At 37.6% G+C, this 25,623-nt stretch overlaps 1 protein-coding gene across 9 annotated transcripts in view; it reads left to right on the top strand.

The window, feature by feature from the left end:
• Positions 1 to 25,623, top strand: part of WDFY3 (WD repeat and FYVE domain containing 3) — a 304,455-nt gene that overhangs the window by 17,423 nt on the left and 261,409 nt on the right. For 4 of the 9 annotated variants that reach the window (XM_054554129.2, XM_054554132.2, XM_054554131.2 and 1 more), the window contains exon 2: positions 21,041 to 21,134. The gene's annotated coding sequence lies outside the window, so the exon portion shown is untranslated. Of the gene's footprint in view, positions 1 to 12,560; positions 21,135 to 25,623 lie in introns of those variants that run through there. The other 5 variants (XM_054554133.2, XM_054554134.2, XM_054554138.2 and 2 more) reach the window with 3 other exon arrangements.

Below are 25,623 nucleotides of genomic sequence, written 5' to 3'. Positions count from 1 at the left end.
TTGAGTTAGATTTTTTATATTACATCATCTGTTATCATTTAAAGAATCAATACAAATTGTATTTTTGTTTAAAATTTGTAAAGATGGTAAAGTAATTAAATTGGTAAAGACTGCTCTGGCATCAGGTAATCTGTTTTCTTCATGAGAGTTCAACCCACTGTGACTTCTGTTACAAAGGAAAGCATGTCTGTGAACAGCAGTTTTGAAGATTTTTGTATGTTCATGTTGATGGAAAAAATATGATAAAAACAAATGAAGAAAATAGAAGATAAACATGTTGACCAGTAACTCATTCCCAGATGCCCGAAATGTGGAGAAGTCCTACTCAAATAAACAAGTAATAAGATGGATTTTTAAAAGATAAATATTAAGCATCCTGTGAGGAAAGGGTCATAGGAATATAAAGTTAGAATAGAGGTAAATAATTGCCTGGCAAAAGGGAAAGAGTACATGAAATTAATCCCGAATGTGGGATGCATTTTGCATTGTGTTTATTAATGAATAGGGAGTAGTTTTTGGAAAACGTGAGTTTCTTAGCACTTACATTACACTTTGTCTCCTTAGAGTAAGGCCCTCCCTAGTAATTGACATTCTGCAGTGATTGTATTGCAGTATAAGCTGAGTACATTTGACACTTCTTTACTAACCAACTAAACTCTTGATTTACTTTTTCATTCAGTGTGTTTATTCAGTGTCTACTTTGTGTGCTGAAACTATTTTTTTTTTTTCTTTTTTGAGTTGGAGTCTCCCTCTGTCGCCCAGGCTGGAGTGCGGTGATGCTGTCTCCGCTCACTGCAGCCTCCGCCTCCTGGGTTCAAACGATTCTCCTGCCTCAGCCTCCCAAGTAGCTGGGACTACAGGCGCATGCCACCATGCCAGGCTAAGTTTTTGTATTTTAATAGAGACGGGGTTTCACCGTGTTAACCAGGATGGTCTCGATCTCCTAACGTCATGTTCCACCCGCCTTGGCCTCCCAAAGTGCTGAGATTACAGGTGTGAGCCACCTTGCAAGGCTGAAATTATTAAGATGATGAGATGCTATTACTTCTTTCAAAGAGTTCATATACTAGTTCAGCCTATATTAAATAATGTAACCTTTTTTTTTTTTAATTAAACTTTAAGTTCTGGGATACATGTGCACAAAGTGCAGGTCTGTTACATAGGTTTACATGTGCCATGGTGGTTTTCTGCACCTATTAACCCGTCATCTGGGTTTTAAACCCATCGTGGTGTCCTAATGCTCTCCCTCACTTTGCCCCCCAACCCCTGACAGCTTCCGATGTGTGACGTTCCCCTCCCTGTGTCCATGTGTTCTCATTGTTCAACTCTCACTTATGAATGAGAACATGTGATGTTTGGTTTTCTGTTCCTGTGTTAGTTTGCTGAGAGTGATGTTTTCCAGCTTCATCCATGTCCCTGCAAAGCACATGAACTCATTCTTTTTATGGCTGCATAGTATTCCGTGGTGTATATATGCCACATTTTCTTTATCCAGTCTATCATCAATGGACATTTGGGTTGGTTCCAAGTCTTTGCTATTGTGAATAGTGCTGCAATAAACATATGCTAACAGCATCTATTTTTGAGATGTCATTGGCTTCCCACCTTAGCCACAGTATTTAGAATTCTTTATTATCTACTGCACTTGTTCTTACTGCAGTTCTGTTGGCTTATAAGGGGCCTGAGGTAAATATATTTACTTTTGTCCTTGAATCTTCGGCTACTTGGTAGTTTTTTTGGCGGCAATCCCACCTGTGGCTTGATCTTTAGTTAGGAATCAAGATTGTAGAGAAAGCCAGCAGAGGAAACAACTTTAATGAAGGTGTAATATTAATAACAAAACTAGATTTTGGAGAAAGTGGTAGGAGTCCCATTTTTTGGCACTAAAGAGAATTAGAAATTGAATAAGTTTCATAGAGAAGAATTCAGCATTGATCAGAAGAGGCACTGATTTATGTGACTAGATATATATACTCTTTCATTGCTCTGGTGTACCTTAAGGTTTGCATTAAGAAATTGCTTCTAGAACTCTTGGGAATCAGATGGCCTTTTCAATATGCTATAATCTAGAACATATTTACAAAATGTAGTCATTGTCATTTCTCCCATTTTAAAATTTATCTGGTGATTGAAAAATAAATTCGGACGTGTAAATGTGTGGGATTCTTTCCTATATTATGTTATTGTTTTAATTGTACTATACTTCCAAAGTTTCCAGCTTATGCCATTTAGAAAATAACTTTTCTTTTGTATATTTTCTATGTTTTAAAATTCTGTGAGCTTGCTTACTTTTTCCATATCTCAAAATTTGATAGAGCTTTGTTGTATTTGTGATATGGGAGCACATGGCCAAGTTGTAGAGTAGGGCAGAGGTAACTATTTTGCAGGACAGACTAGAATCAGTCCACATTTAAGGTATAGTGCTGCATGTTAAGGTCAATCTAACCTTAACTGCAGGCACTGAGGAAAAGTTCTTTTTGGTAGGCCATGCCAGGGGTAGAACAGCCAGAGAATAATTCAGTCAACCTATTAATGGGAATTCAAGGGGAAGAAGCATATGGAATCTGAAATAGGAGGGTGTGTGTGTGTAAATGACGAAATGAATGCAAACATACATGCTTATATATGTATGAGTGGCCACCAGATAATTCTGTCTGTGGGTACTGGACTCTAGCTATCAGTCCTTGGGATTGGGAGTGGTAATTTAAAGTAGACTTCTCAGTCCTAGGAAGAGAAAAGCCAGGAAGGGATCAGACTAGGGACCTCCAAAAGTGTCTAAGCAGAAGCTTAGTTATAATAGCTGAGCTATAAACAGGGCAAGGACAGCAGAAGGGGAAGGAGTAGAACAGGGTAGGCATCATAACGAGCTAGAAATCCTAACTATCTTATCTGCAGTATGAAGGCTGGGTAATGTTAGTGATGACTTGATCCAGAATTAAAGATTGGGGCGAAACTGCAAAAACATCTTCTATCACAAGTCCATATTGGTGATCTAGGATTTAAGTGACAGGAGAAGCCAGGCGCTTGGAGAGCAGAGACAGGCTGGGCTTGACATTCTTTGATGAACTACTAAGTATCTTTTTTTCTATATACTATTAAGTATTGTTGATCAGTAATCATTTAGTCTGCTTTATTGGCATTGGTATGGCATCACGAGATGCAAAGAACTGCTGATGCCTCATAGTAACGTCTTAACAGGGAACTGCTGCTAAAACGAACAAACTTAAACACTGAAGTAAATATGCTTTCTTGTGAAATAGGAGGATATGAAAAAGCATGTTAGGCATGAGAGTTCTCATGTCACACTTTGGAAGGCAAAATTACCCTTTAGGAATTTATTTTCTGAGTTGGGTAAGAGGAAGCAAGGAAAATGCATGATTATGATAAATTGACCTTAAAATGAGAACCTCCACACCTTTCATTTACTTCCTGTAAGAAGTTATAGTAGCATTTTTTTGGTTGCAGTCAGTTGACACTTACTAGCTTAAGGAGGGGAAAAGGAATTAATGGGACTCATACTGGGAATGGAATGATGGGTTGAACAAGTGGGTCTTGAACAGAAGAAATCAGAGTTGCTTTGAGGATCTCATTAGCAGGAATTTAATTAATTTATTTATTTACTTTTGAGACAGGATCTCACTCTTTCATCTAGGCTGGAGTACAGTGGCATAATTATGACTCACTACAGCCTTTACCTTCCAGGCTCAAGTGGTCCTCCCACCTTCAGCCCCTGAGTAACTGGGACTTCAGGCACATGCCACCATGCCTGGCTAATGTTTTTTTTTGGTAGATGTGAGGTTTTTTGATATGTTGCTCAGGCTGGTCTTGAACTCCTGGACTCAAGCGATCCGACTGCCTTGGCTTCCCAAAGTGCTGGGTTTACACGTGTGAGCCACTGCGCCCAGCCTAGCAGGAATTTTTATTTTATTTTATTATTATTATTATTTGAGACGGATTCTCGCTCTGTTGCTCAGGCCGGAATGCAGTGGCACAATCTTGGCTCACTGCAACCTCCACCTCCCGGGTTCAAGCGATTCTCCTGCCTCAGCCTCCCGAGTAGCTGGGACTACAGGCCTGTGCCACCATACCCGGCCAATTTTTTGTATTTTTAGTAGAGACCGGGTGTCACCATGTTAGCCAGGATGGTCTCCATCTCCTGACCTCATGATCCGCCCGCCTCGGCCTCCCAAAGTGCTGGGATTATAGGCATGAGTCACTGCGCCGGGCCCCTAGCAGGAATTTTTATACCTTCTTACTAGACTCCTGCTATTAAGGTGACTTTGCTGTAAAGATTTAGTCTCTCTCTGCCTTGCATCTTCAATTTATATATTCCATCAAGAAAGGATTAAATTGGCCAGGCGCGGTGGCTCACGCCTGTAATCCCAGCACTTTGGGAGGCCGAGGCGGGTGGATCACAAGGTCAGGAGATCGAGACCATCCTGGCTAACATGGTGAAACCCCATCTCTACTAAAAATATTAAAAAATTAGCCAGACATGGTGGCGGGTGCCTGTAGTCCCAGCTACTCGGGAGGCTGAGGCAGGAGAATGGCGTGAACCCGGGAGGCAGAGCTTGCAGTGAGCGGAGATCGCGCCACTGCACTCCAGCCTGGGCGACAGAGGGAGACTCCGTCTCAAAAAAAAACAAAAAATGAAAGGATTAAATTAGCCTCGTTCAGATCAGGTGTCTGTCTGTTCTAGAGCCAGGGTATGCAGAGTTATGATGTATAGTGTGCTAGGAATATACCTTGGTGCTGGGGGTCATTCCTAAAGAAGGGGAAGTCAAAAGCTGGGCAGCCCTCCTAGGTGTCTAGAACATCTCACTCTTTGGTAGCTTAACCACTGCTTTTCCTGTCTCTTTCCCTTTGCTTTCCTCCCCACTAGTAGAGATAACCCTGCTATCCCATGTATTGATGCAGTTTTTCCAGTGGGAGAAAATCAAAAAGCAATTTAAAGTACCATATCCAGAGGCAGTGCCATAGGGCTACTGACTCTGAGTGATATCATGCTGCCTTCTGGTTCCATTGTGATTCTTTCTTGATATTTTACAACCTAAATTTAACTCCTGCCAACTTGCCATCTGCATGCTTGAGGGAAAGGAAGAGGAAATAAAGAGAAAATGTATTTAAAGGGAAAGACAAGGGTACTTATCACACATCAGTGACTATTAAGGAAATAAATGGTGGCTACAGACCTTAGTTTTGCATCCGAGCACAAAGCCCTAACCTGTTTCACTTCAGATTACATATTTCTGTTACCTTCTGCTAGTATCCTGGCTTATCAAGGTTCTATTTCTAGCAAGCTAATTCAGTCCTTCATTCCCGAAAGGGTCTGAGGTTTGGTAGTTCCAACTGTATAGAATTGTGATAATCTTTCACTCACATTAACACTGTGCACGGCACTGCCAGAGAATACTCTATGAGATTCCCCCAAGTTCTTTTCTCATGATCTTCCTAGCCCCAGATGTGCAGTAGCAACCTGTCTTCTCCTTGATGGTCAGGAGCAGTCACCTCTGTCAATTCTATAGCCTCCATTTTTGCTTGTTTTTTTATTGTTATGAGGAAATAAAACTCTGCTTTCAATTGAGTGAAAGTTATTTTATTTCTTGGTATAAGTATTTCATTCTTGGGTACTAAATGAAATTTCTAGATCAACAGATTCCAGAGTTCTTGAGACAAGAAGCAGAACTTTGAAAGCAGATGAAATATACCACCTCCACCATCACCACATGGTTCCCACATTCAGTGTGTTGCAGAGATGGGAGGATGGGAGACATCATATATTAGTGGGTGGTTCAGAGCTTATTTTATATACTGTAGGACAGCACCCCAATTTCAGAAGGTTTTAGGTAGTGCAACAACTTGCATGTCAAGCTTCAAAATGCTATTACTCCTCTTTGAGGACAGCTGTGTCTGAGTAAGAGTCTATTTGATAAGACTAGTGAGGTCCCTGGGCATCTGCCCATCACCATTTGAAGTGAGATCCTGGATCAGAGGCCCTGTGAGTGTGATTTATATGAAGCATTCACTTAATCTTGAATGGTGGCGATGGCAGAGACAAATTCAGAATTGGTGTTTCTTATAGTGAAAACCAGCCATCACCATTTCTGTAATGCAAAGGGTTTGTTACAATTTACCTGCTAAGAAGTAGTCTCTCTATGGGGGACTCAGGCAAATGTGTTCTCAACAGTAGTGACAGTGACGTCAGTCTTAATGAGTTTGTACAGATTTGCCCTTGCATAACTGCTTCTCCTTCCACCTGGTGGTTTTCATGAACCTATTGAGCAAAGACCAGTCTGGCTGGAGGAGTATGAGTTGGTCTATGATGTGGGTCATCTTATCCACTCAATTACTAAGAGGCTTTGTATTTTGATTTGTTAGCAGAATTCTGGTGAACATACACATGGGACAGGAATTTTTTTAGGCTATGACCCTGTTGTGAGAAGTTCATTCAAGTAGCTATTCTGAGAATCTCCCTCTTTTTTATCTTTTGATCTTTTCAAGGCCATTGATCATGACACAGAAAAGAGAAGGATTATAAGCTTTCCAGCTACTCCAGGAAGTGTCTACTACAGAAGTAATAATATATTCTATAAGTTCCCAAAACTTAAGACTTTTAGCCACATCCAGTGACTATATGTATTATTTATTTATTTATTTTTATTTATTTTTTTGAGAGGAAGTCTCACTCTGTTGCCCAGGCTGGAGTGCAGTGGCGTGATCTCGGCTCACTGCAACCTGCCTCCCAGGTTCAAGCAATTCTCCTGTCTTAGCCACCACGCCTGGCTAGTTTTTTGTATTTTTAGTAGAGACGTGGTTTCACCATGTTGACCAGGCTGGCCTCGAACTCCTGACCTCAGATGATCCATCCTCTGCAGCCCCACAAAGTGCTGGGATTACAGGCATGAGCCACTGTACCCAGCCTATTTATTTTTTGATACAGGGTCTGACTCTCGCGCAGGCTGGAGTACAGTGACAAGATCTTGGCTCACTGCAATCTCCTCCCTCAAGGTTCAAGTGATTCTCCCACCTCAACCTTCCAAGTAACTGGTACTACAGGTGTGCACCACCATGCCCGGCTAATTTTTTGTATTTTTTATTTTAATTTTTTTCATAGAGAATGGGTTTGTAGAGGCTGGTCTTGAACTCCTGAGCTCAAGTGATCCATCCCCCTCAGCCTCCCAAAGTTCTGGGATTACAGGCATGAGCCACCATGCCTGGCTGATATTTGCTTCTTAAAGTTAGGAGTGATAATTTTGGAATAATTAAAGACTAATAAATAATATTTATATAAAGCTATTTGTTCAGTCAGCAAAAAGATATTTAGAGTCTTATTTGTTTTAGCATATGTATTTGACAATCAGGTGCTTATTGAAAATCATTACATGAGTTAGTTTTTCATGTAAATATACTTAAGTTGAATTTCTTTGCTTTCCCCATCAACCTAAAGTTCCCATTTAAAATTTGCTCTATAATTAACAAAAGGTGCAATATGTCCTAATCTGGAATGTTTATAATTCAGAGGTCAAATTGCAAGAGGGAGGCCTTCAACAGTTACTCTTCCTTGCTAATTTTAGGCTTTATGTCTGTGCATCTGGTAGGGACCCAACACAATGAATGGCTCATAACTGGTAGTGTAAAGACTTATTTTCCAGTTTTGAGTATGTGTAGGCCAAATTGTATCACCCTTAGGCTATTTACTAGTTGATGATGATTTTGTCACCTTTAAAGAGCGGTTTTTTGTTTTGTTTTGTTTTGTTTTTCAATAAATTTATTCAAGTACAGTTGATCTTTGAACCATGTTGGGGCTAGGGGAAGTGACCCCCTGTGTAGTTGATCTGCATGTAACTCTTTTGGTTTCCCCAAAACTTAATTACTGATAGTGTTACTGATAACATAAACAGTCGATTTGTACACATCTTGTGGGTTATATGTATTATATACTGTATTCTTTTTTTTTTTTTTGAGACGGAGTCTTGCTCTGTCGCCCAGGCTGGAGTGCAGTGGTGTAATCTCAGCTCACTGCAAGCTCCGCCTCCCTGGTTCACGCCATTCTCCTGCCTCAGCCTCCTGAGTAGCTGGTACTACAGGGGCCCACCACCCCGCCCGGCTAATTTTTTTGTATTCTTAGTAGAGATGGGGTTTCACTGGGTGTTACCCAGGATGGTCTCGATCTCCTGACCGTGTGATCCGCCCGCCTCGGCCTCCCAAAGTGCTTGGATTACAGGTGTGAGCCACCAAACCCGGCCATATACTGTATTCTTACAGGAAAGTTAGTTAAAAGAAAATGACATTAAGAAAATCATTAGGAAGAGAAAATATATTTACTGTTCATTAAGTGGAAGTCGGTCATGATAAAGGTCTTCATCCTCATTGTCTTCACACTGAGTTGGCTGAAGAGGAGGAGGAAGAGAGGAGTAGTTGATCTTGTCTCATGTGGCAGAGGCAGAAGAAAATCCACATATAAGTGGACAACACAGTTCAAACCCATGTTCTTCAGGTTTATTGTATATACGTAAGTAAAAGTAAACAAATTGTAAGTTGAAGCTTAATGAAATTTCTCAAAATGAACATGCTTCACCATTTAAAAAAAAATAAAAAGGTTAGCCACAGACTGGTAAATATACTTGCAAAACATATACATACCTGGCAAAGGATATGAACCAGAATATATAAAGAACTCTCACAATTCAATAATAAGAAGACAAAGAACCCTGTCAAAAAATGAACAAATAATTTGAACAGATATTTTACCGAGGATACGTGAATGACAAATACATGTAAAATCTGATGATGTTAAGTTTCATAAGGATATGCAGCAACTAGAAGTTTCCTCTCATTCATTCCTGGTGAAACGGTATAGCCATTTTAGCAAACAGTCAACTAGTGTCTCATAAATTCAAACATATTCATTAGGATCTATAAATTCCATTCCTAGGTATATGTATAAAAGAAATGAAAGCACATGTCCACAAAAAGGCTAATGTTCGTAGCAGCATTCAAAATGTTTTAATTTACTTTTCATAAATAATGGTAGTGAGCTTTCATTGCTTGTTTGCTGTATGTATCCTTTTTTTAAAAGTGTCGACATCTTTTACTCTTTTTAAAATCAGTTTGCTTTTTTTTATTGTTTAAAGAATTCAGCAAAGTCTCAGGATACAAAATCAATGTACAAAAATCACAAGCATTCTTATACACCAATAACAGACAAACAGAGAGCCAAATCATGAGTGAACTCCCATTCACAATTGCTTCAAAGAGAATAAAATACCTGGGAATCCAACTTACAAAGGACGTGAAGGACCTCATCAGGGAGAACTACAAACCACGGCTCAATGAAATAAAAGAGGTTACAAACAAATGGAAGAACATTCCATGCTCATGGGTAGGAAGAATCAATATCATGAAAATGGCCATACTGCCCAAGGTAATTTATAGATTCAATGCCATCCCCATCAAGCTACGAATGACTTTCTTCACAGAATTGGAAAAAACTACTTCAAAGTTCATACAGAACCAAAAAAGAGCCCACATCGCCAAGTCAATCCTAAGCAAAAAGAACAAAGCTGGAGGCATCACGCTACCTGACTTCAAACTATACTACAAGGCTACAGTAACCAAAACAGCATGGTACTGGTACCAAAACAGAGATGTAGATCAATGGAACAGAACAGACCACTCAGAAATAATGCCGCATATCTACAACTATCTGATCTGTGACAAACCTGAGAAAAACAAGCAATGGGGAAAGGATTCCCTATTTAATAAATGGTGCTAGGAAAACTGGCTAGCCATATGTAGAAAGCTGAAACTGGATCCCTTCCTTACACCTTATACAAAAATTAATTCAAGATGGATTAAAGACTTAAACGTTAGACCTAAAACCATAAAAACCCTAGAAGAAAACCTAGGCATTACCATTCAGGACATAGGCATGGGCAAGGACTTCATGTCTAAAACACCAAAAGCAATGGCAACAAAAGCCAAAATTGACAAATGGGATCTAATTAAACTCAAGAGCTTCTGCACAGCAAAAGAAACTACCATCAGAGTGAACAGGCAACCTACAAAATGGGAGAAAATTTTCACTACCTACTATCTGACAAAGGGCTAATATCCAGAATCTACAATGAACTCCAACAAATTTACAAGAAAAAAACAAACAACCCCATCAAAAAGTGGGGGAAGGACATGAACAGACACTTCTCAAAAGAAGACATTTATGCAGCCAGAAAACACATGAAAAAATGCTCACCATCACTGGCCATCAGAGAAATGCAAATCAAAACCACAATGAGATACCATCTCACACCAGTTAGAATGGCAATCATTAAAAAGTCAGGAAACAACAGGTGCTGGAGAGGATGTGGAGAAGTAGGAACACTTTTACACGTTGGTGGGACTGTAAACTAGTTCAACCCTTGTGGAAGTGAGTGTGGCAATTCCTCAGGGATCTAGAACTAGAAATACCATTTGACCCAGCCATCCCATTACTGGGTATATACCCAAAGGATTATAAATCATGCTGCTATAAAGACACATGCACACGTATGTTTATTGCGGCACTATTCACAATAGCAAAGACTTGGAACAAACCCAAATGTCCAACAATGATAGACTGGATTAAGAAAATGTGGCACATATACACCATGGAATACTATGCAGCCATAAAAAATGATGAGTTCATGTCCTTTGTAGGGACATGGATGAAATTGGAAATCATCATTCTCAGTAAACTATCACAAGAACAAAAAACCAAACACCGCATATTCTCACTCATAGGTGGGAATTGAACAATGAGAACACATGGACACAGGAAGGGGAACATCACACTCTGGGAACTGTTGTGGGGTGGGGGGACGGGGGAGGGATAGCATTAGGAGATATACCTAATGCTAAATGACGAGTTGACGGGTGCAGCACACCAGCATGGCACATGTATACATATGTAACTAACCTGCACATTGTGCACATGTACCCTAAAACTTAAAGTATAGTAATAATAGAATTAAAAAAAAAAACAAAAAACAAGAAGGGGAAGAGACACCAGATCTCTAAACCTCTTCCCCATACCAGAAAAAAAGAAAAAAAAAAAAAAGAATTCATTATATATTTTGGGTTCCAGTCTGGTATGTGTTTTACAAATATTATCTCCCAGTTTTTGGCTTAATTTCATTTTTATAACACTGTGTTTTGATGAGCAGAAATTAATTTTGGTGATGTCCACTTTGCCCATTTTTTTCTTTTATGGTTTTTACTTTTTATATCCTGTTAGATAATTTTTTGCCTAACTCAAAGTAACAATGATTTTTCCCTGAAGTTTTCCTCTGGAAGTTTTATAGTTCTAGATTGTACATTTATGTCTGTGATTTGGTTTGAGTTAAATTTTGTATATAGTGTAATGTGTGGGTTGATTGAAGTTTTTGTGAGTTTTATTTATTTATTTATTTATTTTTGGCTTGTGGATATCTGATTACTCTAGCACTGGCTAGTGAAAAATTTTTCCTTCCCTATTAAATTGCTTGACATCTTTGTCAAAAATCAATTGAACATGTTTGTATCTATCCGTTTCTGGAATTTCTGTCCTTTTCCATTGATCTAGGTGCTTTTACCACTGCCACACTATCTTGATTACTGTAGCTTTACAGTAAGTCTCGAAGTCAGGTAATATGAGTCCTCCAATTTTGTTTTGTTTCCAAATTGTTTTGACTGTTCTTTATTTCTTTTTCGTGTAAATTTTAGAGTCATCTTGTTGATTTCCAAAAACAAAAGTCTACTCTAATTTTGATTGGGATTGCATTGAATCTATAGGTAAATACGGGAAGAACTGATTCCTTGAATATATTGCCTCCAAATCCATGAACATAGAATATCTCTCTAGTTACTTGTCTTTGGTTTATCTCATCATTGTTATCAATGATTATCTTATTAGTGATCATTTCATCATTGTTTTGTAGTTTTCAGTATACAAATCTTGCACATAGTTTGTTAGAATTACCCCTCAGCATTTCATGTGTTTTGGGTGGTATTATAAATGGTACTATCTATCTATCTATCTATCTATCTATAACTTTTAGTTTTTTCATTGTTAATATGTAGAAACACAATTGATTTTTGTATATTGAACTTTGTATACTGCAGTCTTGCTAAGTTCCCTTGTTAACTTAGGGAGGTTTCTTTGGTAGACTCTTTGGGGTTTTCTATATAGATAATCATGCTGCCTGGAATAAAGACAGTTTTACTTCTTTCATTCCATTTTTGCCTTTTATTTATTTTTCATGCCTTATTGCACCGGCTGGGACTTCCAGTATATGTTAAAAAGAGAAAGCATTCAGTCTTTCTTCATTAAATATGATATTAGCTGTATCTGTTTTAAAGAGGCTGTTTATGAGGTTGAGTAAGTTTCATTCTATTCCTGGTTTAGTAGAGCTTTTATCATTAATGTTGAATTTTGCAAGTGATTTTTAAAATATCTATTGAGATTATATGGTTTTTAATCTTTATTTTATTGATAATGGTAAATTATATTAATTTTTTGAATATTGAATTAGCCTGGCATTTCCAGGATAAATGCACTTGATCATGATGTAATACCCCTTTTATATGTTGCCAGATTTGGTTTCCTTATATTTTGTTAAAAGTTTTTGCATTTATGTTCAGAAAAATATGAAATTTCTAGTCTTCTTTTCTCTTAATCTCTTTGTCTGGTTTTGATATCAGGATATTGTATTTTATAAAAGGCTTTGGGAAGAGCTTCCTTCAATCTGGATTGAGCTGGTTAGTATAAACAAGAATATATAGTGTGCTATCTTTTGTGTAAGAAAAAAGGGAAAATAACACATACATATATATGCTTGACTTTACAAAAAGAAGGGGTAGTGAGAGGTAATGGGGCCAGAGGTTTATGGGAGGCAATGACACTTCAAAGTAAAACTTTTTTTTTTTAAATATAGTTTTGGCTTTTCATAGTGTGTTTTTTTCAATATTCAAAATAAGGACGGAAATGGGGAGAATCCTAATCCACTGAAACAAATGAACCTGAATGTATTTTAAATTAGTATTGTACCCCCATTGAGGGAACAAAGAGTAAATCTAAGTAATTTATTACTAATAACATGGTACTATAACTATGACTATATACCCTCAGCTTGGGTAGAGTTGAAAGAGACGAGTTGCAGGCAACTCTTGAACTCATTCTATTAGGTTTACTTTTCATAGTGATATGGACATAGCACTTCTGGGACTTTTTAGGTGTATTGGGGATTGCGTAAATGTTTTGAGGTTGTTGGAGTGAGGTTTCTCCCTGAAGAAGGAGGGACACACAAATATGGGATGGGAGAAGGCAAAATAAATTCTGTGCAGGTGGATTGGAATTGAAGGTATCAGTGTGAGTTCATTATGTTTTAAGCCAATATATGTGTACATGTAATTGCATGTACAGACATATGTACATAAATTTGTATGTGTACATGCATTCATACATTTCCTAGCTCTGTCCAGTAAAAAGGCTAAGAGGCAAAGAGCATACCTAACTCCAAATTCTTGGAATTAGAATTCTGTAATGCCATTCTCAAGTCAAAGGAACCAGAGCTCCTCACAGAAATAGATTATTCTAGGATAGGGTAGGGCACATACCATGTGAGCCTGGGTTATTTTTTAATGCGAGAAAATAGAAACTTTTTTTTTTTTTTTAATAAGAACATGTCACAAGAAGCCTATTGGCATTCCTACTAGCTAAATTTGAGATAATTTAATAATCAAGTAAGTATAATGATAAATTATGAACCATTAGAAATAGGAATAAATCCATAATGATAATAAAAATAAGTGAATGAATAGAGGAGAAAGGAAGGCTCTTTCTTCCAGTAGGACTCTGAGCTTTAGAGTTGGAAAAATCATTATTTTGTAGCCAGCATAGTAGATATTAGGTAGGGCAAGAGTCATAACTAAATGAGGGAGAAATTTTGATGAGAAGCAGGATATTTTCAGTGTCTTAAAGCATCACCCCACAGACTATGTACTAATTCCAAGGGATAATATAGTGATTATGCATTGGTGCGATCCAACAACAATATGGGGCAGATGGTCACCATGTGACTCCAGATAGGACACCCTGAGGGGACACATCATCTCCTCTGTAGTATTCTGGCCAAGACTGCATAACCTGAATTTAATCATGAGGAAACATTCGACAAGTGCAAAATAAGGAATGTTCTACTTTAAAAAGCGGGGAAGGAACTGTGGTCCTTAAAAAAGTCAGTGTCATAAAAGAGAAAGAAAGGCTATTGAAGTGTTCCAAATTAAAGGAGGCTTAGAAGAGAGAACCACTAACTACAGTACCTGACCCTAGACTGGATCTTATACTGAATGGGGGAAAATATACCATGCAGGATGTTATTGGATCAATTGAAAAATTAGAATATTGGAATATAGACCATAGAATAGATAAAAATATTGTAACAATGTTATAATTACTGAAGTTGATCACTGCGCTTTTCTTATAAGAGAAAGTATTGCTAAAGAAATACACATTGGAAGCAGAGGAGCAAAGGGCTTGATATATATAGTTTATTCTCATTTGCTCCAGGAAAAACAGTGTATGTGTGCATGTGTGTGTGTGAATGCAAGAAAGTGTAAGAGCTCAGGAGCACAGATGTAAAAGTAAGGAGGTGACATTAGTAATGGCTGAATCTGAGTATGAGTGATTTTTGTATTCTTACTAACTTTTCTGTAAGTTTGAAATTATTTTCAAACAAAATATTGAAAACATTTAAAAATATCTGCCCTTTATTTTTAGACTTTCCTCATTTATAAAGAGCTTGGTTCTTTCTCTGGAACCAGTTTGGAATGAACATTTTTGTAATATTTTCCTGTGTGCTGGTGTTATGGCCCTGCATGCCAACCATTGTTAAATATGACAGCAGTTAGTGGGAGAGAAATGAGTCATTCTGTGGACGGCCAGAGTCTAAAACCTAGTTATAGGGGGAACTATTTGTTAATTTATCAAATTTATGGAAGTATCAATTACAATGTCTAATAAAGTATTTCGAGGTTATCGTCATTATTATCTTTTGAAGAAATTTTAGAATGATTCTTTTACATCAAAAATCTAGTTGTTGTCCCCCGATTATTTAGATTATCTTGTTTTATAAACTAAGAAAGATTCCCATTTTTAGCCCTAAGAGGGTAACTGTTTATTCATTTTAAAAAATGTTAATTAGATGCCTGCTATGTGCCAGATTCTTTTCTAGGCATTGGAGCTGTAGCATTAAACTAAACAAAACCATTGCCCTCATAGATTTTACATTTTCATGGAAGGACATAGACAAATAGGAATAGAAGGGAAGTACACCTGTCAGAGTATCTCAGTGCTTATATCCAAATAACCCTTATTTTACTTAATAATGGCCCCAAAGCATAAGAGTACTATGCCTAATTTATAAATTAAATTTTATCACAGGTATATATGTATGGGGAAAAATGTACTGGGGGTCTTGGAACATGTCCAACCCCCAACCCACACAGATAAGGAAGGGTCTACTGTAATCATCTCTTGGAAAAGCATATAGGGAGAGAATAGCAAGTATAAAGGCCCCAAGGCAAGGGTGTGCCTGGCCTGTAAAAAGAATGACAAGGAAGTTAGTAGGAAATGAAGTCAGAGGTAATGGGGGCCAAATTTTATAGGTTCTTTTATGTCATTTTTTTAAAAAATGGCCTACTCTGAGTGAGATGGGAAGCCACTGGGAGATTTTGGGAGCAGATGTTGTGCGATTTATGATTTATGTTAGGTTGTCTGGATCACTCTGGCTACTTCGATGAGAAAGGACTTGAAAATAGGACAAGGGTAGAAGTTGGGAGGCCAGTTACTAACCTATGGCAAAAATCCAAGTGAGGGACAATACAGACTTTGACCAAAATAGTAACTATGCAAGTGGCGAGAAGTGGTCAGATTCTCAGTATTTTTATAGATAAAGTCAATAGTACTTGCCAGTGGGTTAGAGAAGAAGGCTAAGAACCTAAACTTTAAAGGTCAAGGAGAAGAGGAGGAACTAGCAAAGAAGGCTGACAAGGAGAGGTCAATGAGATAGGATGAAACTAATAGAGTTGGTTCTGGAAGCCAATAAAAGAAAGTGTATCAGCATGTGATATGTCATGCCAAATGCTGCAGATAAATCCAGAAAGATGAGAACTAATAGGCCTTTGGATTTAACAATATTCAGGTAATTGATGACCTTAAGTTTCAGTGATGTTGTGTAGTAAAAGTCTAATTGGAGTGTGTTAAATTTGAATGGAAGTATAATTGTAGACAAGGAGTACATGCTTGTGATGTTTTGCTAAAAAGGGAATCAAAGATATTGGCCATCATCTAGGGGCGTATAAGGAGTCGAGAGGTTTTGTTGTTTGTTTTCTAATGATTGGAAATGTATTTGCCAATGATTTTGCTTTATTGGAAGGAGGAAATTGATGACGTAAGAGAGAGAAGTGGGATTTCCTAGAGCAATGACATTGGTGTTCTAGGCATGTAACATCTAGTAGCAAAGTAGAGGAGTTAGATTTTGATGTGAATCCTGAAATTCAGTGAAAGGGTACAGATTCAGGTGGGGAGGTAAATGTCATGAGAGATTCTGGAAGTTCTCTTCTGATTGCCTGTGGCTTTTGAATTTTTTTTTTCTTGTATGATGCATTTCATCAGATTACCTGGCAGGAGTCCTGGGAGGCCTTAGGAGGACTCTAAAACTGCTTGTTAAAAATTTTGAAAATTTATTTTTTTGTTATTATTTAGTTTAACTGGCTACTTTGTATAAAGTTTGGAAAGAGACTCCACAAAATCTTTCTGGGCTATTTGGAAAAAAATTTTCTCACTGATCTTCAAGTCAAATAATTTTTTTTTAAAGAGACAGGGTCTCGCTATGTCACCCAGGCTGAAGGGCAGTGGCACGTTCATAGCTCACTGTGGCCTCAATCTCCTGGACTTAAGTGATCCTCCTGCCTCAGACTCCTAAGTACCTAGGACTACAGGTGTTTGCCACCATGCCCAGCTAATTTTTTAATTTTTTGTAGAGATGGGGTCTCACTATGTTGCCCAGGGTGGTATCAAACTGCTGTTCTCAAGTGATAGTCCTGCCTCAGCCTCCCAAAGAGCTGAGATTCCAGGCGTGAGCCACTGCTCCCAGCCCAAAGAGTATGATAAGACCCAGCACAATTTCCATTTTAAGTATTAATATAAGAAAACCAACTCAGAAGACATAGATAGGCCAGGGAGATATAGCTAATCATCTAGCTAAGTCTGGAATTCAGGTTTCTGTGGCATTTCAATGTACACAGTTTAATTTTGAAATTTAGTTTTTATACATATGTGCATATACATTTAAACTTAATCCTCTGACAATGTAACTGACTTACTCTAAATTGGAGGCAAGCCAAGCATGAAGTAAAAATATGTAAAATGTCAGGGTCAAAATGGGAACTTTATATTGTGGTCTAAATTGTGACCTGTGTAAAACTTGATTCCTGAGAATTATATTATTATATTACATATTGTAGTTAGAATGTACTGAAATCATTTTGTAGCATTTGTTCTTGGCTGAGTTTATATTAAAATGAAAGATTGTAAATCTAGATTGATTTTATAATATTTTAGATTTCTGATACTTTAAGATGTCTGTAGATTACATTTATATTAAAAAATGGGTTGAGGAAATCATTGGTACTCTAACTTGCTGTTGCCAGTTTTCTGGCCGCCTGCTATTTTTGCTTCTTCTCCCTTATCTCAACAATTGCCTGTTTTTGGTCAAGACTGGTAAAACCAAGTAATGAGCATCCAAATACATATAAAATACACATGAAACAATATGAAAATGGCAAATAACTCAGGAGGAAGATGGGTAAAATATATGAATAGGCATTTCATACAAGAGAAAATATGAGATAGCCAAGAAGCATGAAGAAGTACTCAGCATCATTAATTGACAAGGAAGTGCGAACCAAGACCACAATTAGATGCCATTCTATACCCAGCATTAAAAAGTTGGCATTACTACACATTGGAGAGGCTGTAGATGTGGTAGTTCTGCTACTACCTTTTGGTAGTGAAGTTATAAACACACTTTAGGGAAAGTAAAAATTGGCATCATCATGAAAAGTTAAATTTAAGATTACTCCCTAACTCTTAGGCATGTACTTAAGAGAAACTCGGACACGTGGAACATGACACATGTCAGAACTTTCATAACATAGATGGTCATAATAGCAAAACAAAACAAAACTTGGAGGGGAGAATAAGCTATTGACAAGAGAACGAATAATTAAATCGTGATATGTTTGTCCAATGCAGTATTATTCTGCAGTGAAAATGAAGGAACTACAACTATATGCAACAATGTGGGTGAGTTTTGGAAATGTAATATTGAATTAAAAAACCAAATCCTACAAGACAGGAGGATAGATTTTGATACCATTTTGATAGATTTCAGAACCAAGCAAAATGGAACACTATATTGTTCAGGAAGATGTACCTATGTGATATACTGTTTAAAAAGCGAAGTAATGATAAACACAAAATACAGGATTGTGGTTACAAGGGGTGGCGGGGATAAGAGAGGTGGAGCATGAAATGGAGGAGGAACAAATTAGTAGAACAATACCAATAACTTACCCTTAGGTTCTTGAGTTGGATGACAGGTATCTGGATGTTCATTCTATTATTTTGCTTTGAATTTAAAATGTTCCAAATAATTGTTGTATGTAATAATTAATAAATTAAAAGATAAGCTATAATCTGAAGTCATAATTTAGGAGACATGTCATTAATTTTGCCTACTCTCTACTGCCACCTGAATTCCTAACAGCACTCAGTATTTCACTAGAATTATCTTGTTTTAAAGCTTTCTGTCTCATTAAGCCTGTATGTATCTGCCATCTGGCAAGTGACTCAGTAAAAACTTATTGGATGAATAACTAGATCAATGATTTGAGGAAATAATTCAGGATATTTCTTAGAAACTACCCAAGAGGTAGACTTTTAAAGAGTACTTTTCCTTAATCTGATTTAAAAAATGGGCAAAAGATCAGAATAGACATTTCTCAAAAGAAGACATACATATGGCAAACAAACATGTATTAAAAGGTGCTCAGTGTCATTGATCATCAAAGAAATTCAAATCAAAACCGCAATGAGATATCAACTCGTCCCGTTAAAATGGCTTTTATGCAAAAGACAGGCAATAACAAATGCTGACAAGGATGTGGAGAAAAGGGAACCCTCGTACACTGTTGTTGGGAATGCAAATCAGTACAGACATTATAGAGAACAGTATGGAGTTTCCTAAAACCCTGAAAATAGAACTGCCATGTGATCCAGCAGTCCCACTACCAGGTTTATACCCAAAAGAAAGGAAATCAGTATATCAAAGAGTTATCTGCACTCCCATATTTATGAGCACTGTTACCAGTAACCAAGATTTGGATGCAAACTAAGTGTCCATCAGCAGACAAATGGATAAAGAAATTGTGGTATATACACATTGGAATACTATTCAGCCATAAAAAAGAACGAGATCCTGTCATTTGCAACAACATAGATGAAACTGGAGGACATTATGTTTAGCAAAATAAGCCAGGTGCAGAAAGACAAACTTTGCATGTCCTCACTCATTTCTGGGAGCTAAAAATTAAAACAATTGAACTCATAAATAGAGAATAGAATGATGGTTACCAGAAGCTGGGCAGGGTAGTGGGTGGGGCAGGAGTGGGGATGGTTAATGGGTTCAAAAGCATAGTTAGAAAGAATGTATAAGATCTAGTATTTGGTAGCACAACAGGGTGACTATAGTTAATAATTTGTACATTAAAAAATAAGTCTAATTGAAATGTTCATAACAAAAAAATAATAAATGCTTGAGATGATGGACACCCCATTTACTCTGATGTGATTATTACACATTGTATGCCTGTATTAAAACATCTCATATACCCTATAAATCTATATATTTACTATGTACAAGTAAAAATTAAAAATAAAAATTAAAAAGAAGGATTTTTCTCCTACTTCTAGCTGGGTTTCTGTAATAGAACCAGCCAGGTAATTAGATAAACCAACAAAACTAGGTTATTATTGGTTAGGTTTTTGAATAATTACCTGTCTATTGAAGGCAATATTGCCTTCAATCATTATGAATGATTTTGAACTGTAATAGTATGATTAAAGAGTTTAACAAATAAAGTTACATAACAAAAACACATAGCTCATCTGAAAAGGTGAATGTCATTAAAGATGATGCTATTCTTTGGTATAACATTTTAGAGTTAGAAGGCCCCTAGGAATTATTCCAGGCTCCTCATTTTTGAATTAAAGAACTTTAGGACCAAAATGTGTTTGACTACACTATAGAACTTGTTGAGAGCAGAGTTACTAGAGGCCTAGAAACTAGATCTCATGATTCATATGCTAATGTTTTCATATTGAAATATTGACAGGTAAATGAAAGGAAACATTTATATATCCTGTATAAGACAACCCAAATAACTTGAGACTAGAGTATGACCTTTGAATGAGGCAGCAATTTTTAAAATTTTAATTTAGAACAAATCAATTCAGCTCTATACCGCATTTATCTTGAGATGCATGACAAACACACCTAGAGAAATAGCATGAATTTTTTCTCCAAGAAAAGAGGCTGTGTGGTCTGTGATACACAAATGAGTACTGGACTGGAAGTGGTAAGGGTTGAGTTCTGAATCTGACTCTAACACTAAGGAGCTGTGTTGTCATGATACTTTGCATAACTTCTCCATGTCAAAGTTTCCTTATCAGTAAAATGAAGAAGTGGAATCAGATGGTCTGTAGAGACCAGCTTTAAATAACTTTATATTTTTCATGGATCTTTAATAGCAAATTTAATCTATTTTAAATAAAGTGCTATATGTTCCATTATTAAACAAGCAAGACAACAAGTAAGGAGGTAAAGAGAATCAGTAGAAAATGAATGACTCATCATGCATATTCTGAACATAAACTGAGTTTTCTTTTCCTTTCCTTCATCAGGTGTAATACTTCTCCACGTCTGCTTCAGGAAGAAAGTGCCTGCCATTCTTATCATTTCTAAGCAGGTTCATGCCAGCCCAGAACAGAGAATCAGGTCAGTTTTAGGATTGTTTTATTTGTTGAAAAAGGAGTCAGGAACAGAATTGTGATTGTCTTTGCTGCGTTATTGTGCAGCAGCAAGACCAGTGACTTGTGATTCAGGAGTTGGGTTTCAACCGTCCTTTACCACTGATGCCTGGTAAGCTTGGGCAAGCCTTCTTTGCTTGTTGGCTCTTAGTTTTCTGCACCAAAACAGGGCTACATTAGAATAAGTTATCTTCAGTTTCAATTTTGGCTTTAAATCAATATTACTTTTCTTGTAGGAACCTACAGATGATAAAAGTCATATTTTTAAAGCATCATTTCCTCTTGTTTTTTCCTGGAAAAATCTAGTTGTTTTTAAAGCACATGCTTTGAAACTCTTTAATCCATTGTATTGTAGTTTCTTTGAGTGACTAGTTTAAGGAATAAACTGTCTTCTGAGGCCCTTGAGAGTACTGTGGCTACCCTTAGTTTTAATGTTTTACTTTACTTTGTTGTTATTAAAAAGTTTATTTTTTACATGAGGTTATTAGTTTTTCAATAATGTTCTTTAGCTTTAGAGAGGGTATCTTTTTGATCATGTTGGTTCCCTGTTGATTGCAAGTAATCAAATTATTTTAACCAAAAATGGGAAAACTTTTGGGAGTGTCCCAGGAGATGCCATAGGATCCAAGAACAGAAATGCAGCTGGACTGCAAATAAGAACCCAGGACTAAAGACAATCAGATTTCCCTCAGGCTCTCAGCAGAGTGTCTCTTCTCTGCATGTCCATCTCATTCTTCTCTCTCTCTTTGGGAACTAGCTATCATCACATTGCTATTCTTTGTGAGGTGAAGCCTGCTTGCCACTGTCTCCCAAGCATAATACCTTATAATCCAGATCCCAAAGAAAGGCTAACTAAGCACTCAATACTGATTTGCTGGAACAGACTCTGCTTCCTCAATCAGATACCTTTAGACAAATTGTGGCTTAGGGCATGGTAATTTAAAAGTTTTGCATTGGCTTTCTTTGTTTTAAAGACTGTTCTCTGAAAAAGATCTCACTTATTCCTACTAAAATGTGGATAACTAATAATAAGATGTAGTAGTACTTCTTCCACATGTGCGGTAGTCTCCCCTTATCAGAGAGGGATATGTTCCAAGACCCCCAGTGGAAGACTGAAACCACAGATAGTAGTGAACCCTATGTATACTATTTTTTTTCCATACATACTTACCTGTAACAAAATATAATTTATACATTAGGCACAGTAAGAGAGTAACAATAATAACTACTAATAAAATAGAACAATTTTAATAACAAATATTGCAGTGAAAGTTATGTGAATGTGGTTTCTATCAAAATATCTTACTGTATATAATATTTTTGGATTGTGGGTAATGAACCGTGGAGGGTGAAATCATGGTTAAAGGGGGAGTATTGTAATACTTTAAAGATATATCCATGTTATTGCATTCATCTGTGTTACCCAGCATTAAATAGGATAAAACTTCTGATCCTTTTAATGCTGGGTAGTATTTCATTGTTTGGATAGTCCACAGTTTGTGTATCCTTTCACCAGTTGATGGACATTTATTTGACTATCATGAATAAAATGGTACAGTGCAATAAGATATTTTGAGAAAGGAAACCTTTTTCATTTGACTTTTTGAGAAAAAAAGATTTGAATATAGGAGACATACTATTAGGTACCCAGCTGAGCTGCCAGCTATGATTTTGGGTAAATTACTTTTTCTCTGTGCACCTCAATTTATTCAGATCCGGCATTGCCACATACTAGCTTTGTGACCTTTACTTCTGGACATCAATTTCTACATCTTAAAAAAGGAGTGGATGATAATGGTAGCTCATGGTATTATTATAAAGAATTAACATATGTGTTCCTGGCACATCATTATTATTATCATCATCAATTTTTGAAATGAGTAGATTAGATTATATGACTGCAGAGGTCCCAGCTCACTAAAATATCTGTGGTCCTAAGATTTTCTGGTATGGACTAATATCTTTTTTCTTAATAAAGACCTTTGGGCATCTACTTGAGTCCTAAATGGAGGCTAATTTTGGTATTTTTGATAGAAGTTATTTTGAATTAAGTATATGTGTGTTATCTATTGCCACATATATTAGTTTGTGAGGGCTGCTGTAACAAAGTACTAAGAACTGGGTGGCTTAAATGACAGGAATTTATGGTCTCACAGTCTGTATGCTGGAAGTCTGAAGCCAGTGTTGCAGGGTTGGCTCCTGAGGCCTGTGAGGGAAGGATTTGTTCCAGTCCTGTTTTCTTGGCTTTTAGTTGGCCATCTTTTCCCTGTGTCTCTTTGCACGGTCTTCCTTCTATGCATGTCTCTTGTGTCTAGATTTTTTTTTTTTTTTTTAGCGAAGTTTCTCTCTTGTTGCCCAGGCTGGAGTGCAGTGGTGCAACCTTGACTCACTGCAACCTCTGCCTCCTGGGTTCAAGTGATTCTCGTGCCTCAGCCTCCCAAGTAGCTGGGATTACAGGTGTGCGTCACCACATCCAGCTAATTTTTTGTATTTTCAGTAGAGTCAGGGTTTTGCCGTGTTGGCTAGGCTGTTCTTGAACTCCTGACCTCAGGTGATCCACCCGCCTTGGCCTCCCAAAGTGCTGGGATTACAGGCGTGAGCCACCACGCCTGGTCCTGTGTCCAGATTTCTAAGGACCTCAGTCATTCTGGATTAGAGCCCACCCTGATGGCCTCATTTTAACTTGATTACCTCTTTAAAGACCCTAGCTTCAAAGGTCACATTTTGAGATACTGACGGCATGGATTTCAACATATGAATTTGGTGGGGGGAGGACAATTCAATCTATTGCCCTACATAACAAATTACCCCAAAACTTCTCAGATTAAAACTGCAAACATTATCTGTTTTTATTGATCAGGAATCTGAGTGCAGCTTAACTGAGTCTTCTGGCTCAGGATCTCTCACAAAGCTGCACCTAACATGTCTGCTAGGCCTGTGGTGTCATCTGAAGGTCCTGGGGGAGGATCTGCTTCCAGTTCAATCATGTGATTATTGGCAGCACTTAGTTCTTCACTGATTGTTGAACTAAGGGACCCAGTTCCTTGTGTGGGCTGTTTTTGAGAAGCTAACTTCAGTTCCTTGCCACTTGAGCCTTTACAGTAGGGCAACTCACAACATGGCATCAACTTCCATTAGTGCAAGCTAACAAGAGAGGGTGAGCAAGATGAAAGGCCCAGTGTTTTTGTAATATAGTCTTGAAAATGGCATGCCTTCACTTTTTCCATATTCTGTTTATTAGGAGTGATTCACTAGGTCCAGCCCACATTCAAGGAGAGGGGATTACACAAGGGTGTGAATACCAGGAGACAGGGTCATTGGGAGCCACTTTTGAGGCTGAGTACTAGTATGTATAAAATGAGGTATGTTTTGGTCCTGTGTATACTTATTCAAATGGCACATGACTTTTCACTTCGCTACATTATTAACATGGTATTTCTCCTAAAATATGCAGAGGTCTAATCTCATTTCCCTAAAAAAATTTAAGAGTAAGAGGTCTGAGGTTATTAAGATTACTTTAATTTTATCAACTTTTTTGTGGTCATTTTCAACAACTAAGGTATTATAAAGTATTAGGAATTAGCTGCCATATGTGAGGATATTTAATACACCAAACTGGCCAAGGGTACTGCTCAATTACAGTTACTTTTACAGAATGTAGTGGTACAATCATATATACCATATCATCCAGCTAGCAGTTCTTATCATTTACACTGATGGAAAAATCCATGGTGTTTTAGTCAGGGTTACCCTAGAGACAGGCTATCAATTGAATATATATTTAGATAGTGATATATATGAGAAAGGATTTATTAGGGGAATTGGCTTAGTCAATTTGCTGGAGAACCAGGGAAGCTGGTAGCATGACTCAGTCCAAGTCCAAAGGCCTCAGAACCAAGGAAGCCAATGCTGTAACTCTCAGTCCAAGGCTGAGGGTTCGAGAGTCAAGCACGGAGGAGGGAGAGGGGTTGATGCTAGTTCCAGAATCCAAAGGCTTGAGAACAAAGAGCTCTGATGTTCAGGGACAGACGATGAAGGGCATCCTGGATTCAGAAAAGAGGGCAAGTTGGCCCTTCTGCTTTTTTGTTCCATCTGGGTCCCCAGCTGATTTGACAGTGCCCACTCACATTGAGGGCAGATCTTCCTTACTCAGTCCACTGACTGAAATGTCAGTCTCCTTCGGAAACACCTTCACAGACACACCTGGGACACCCCAATCATTCTAATCAAATTCTACACCACCTGGTTTTGTCTTTCAGCAGAAACAGGATGAGCTCAATGCCTGCTGAAGCATTGAGAATAATTACTGCTTTACCAGCTATCTGGGTATATTAGTCCATTCTCACATTGCTGTGAGAAAATACCTGAGACTGGGTAATTTATAAAGAAAAGAGCTTTAATTAATTCACAGTTCCGCATGGCTGGGGAGGCCTCAGGAAACTTACAATCATGGCTGA

Source organism: Pongo abelii, chromosome 3 (assembly GCF_028885655.2).
Source record: "Pongo abelii isolate AG06213 chromosome 3, NHGRI_mPonAbe1-v2.0_pri, whole genome shotgun sequence".
Taxonomy (NCBI): Eukaryota; Metazoa; Chordata; class Mammalia; order Primates; family Hominidae; genus Pongo; species Pongo abelii.
The sequence above is the reverse complement of the archived record's forward strand: the minus strand, read 5'-3'. Positions and strand labels throughout refer to the sequence as shown.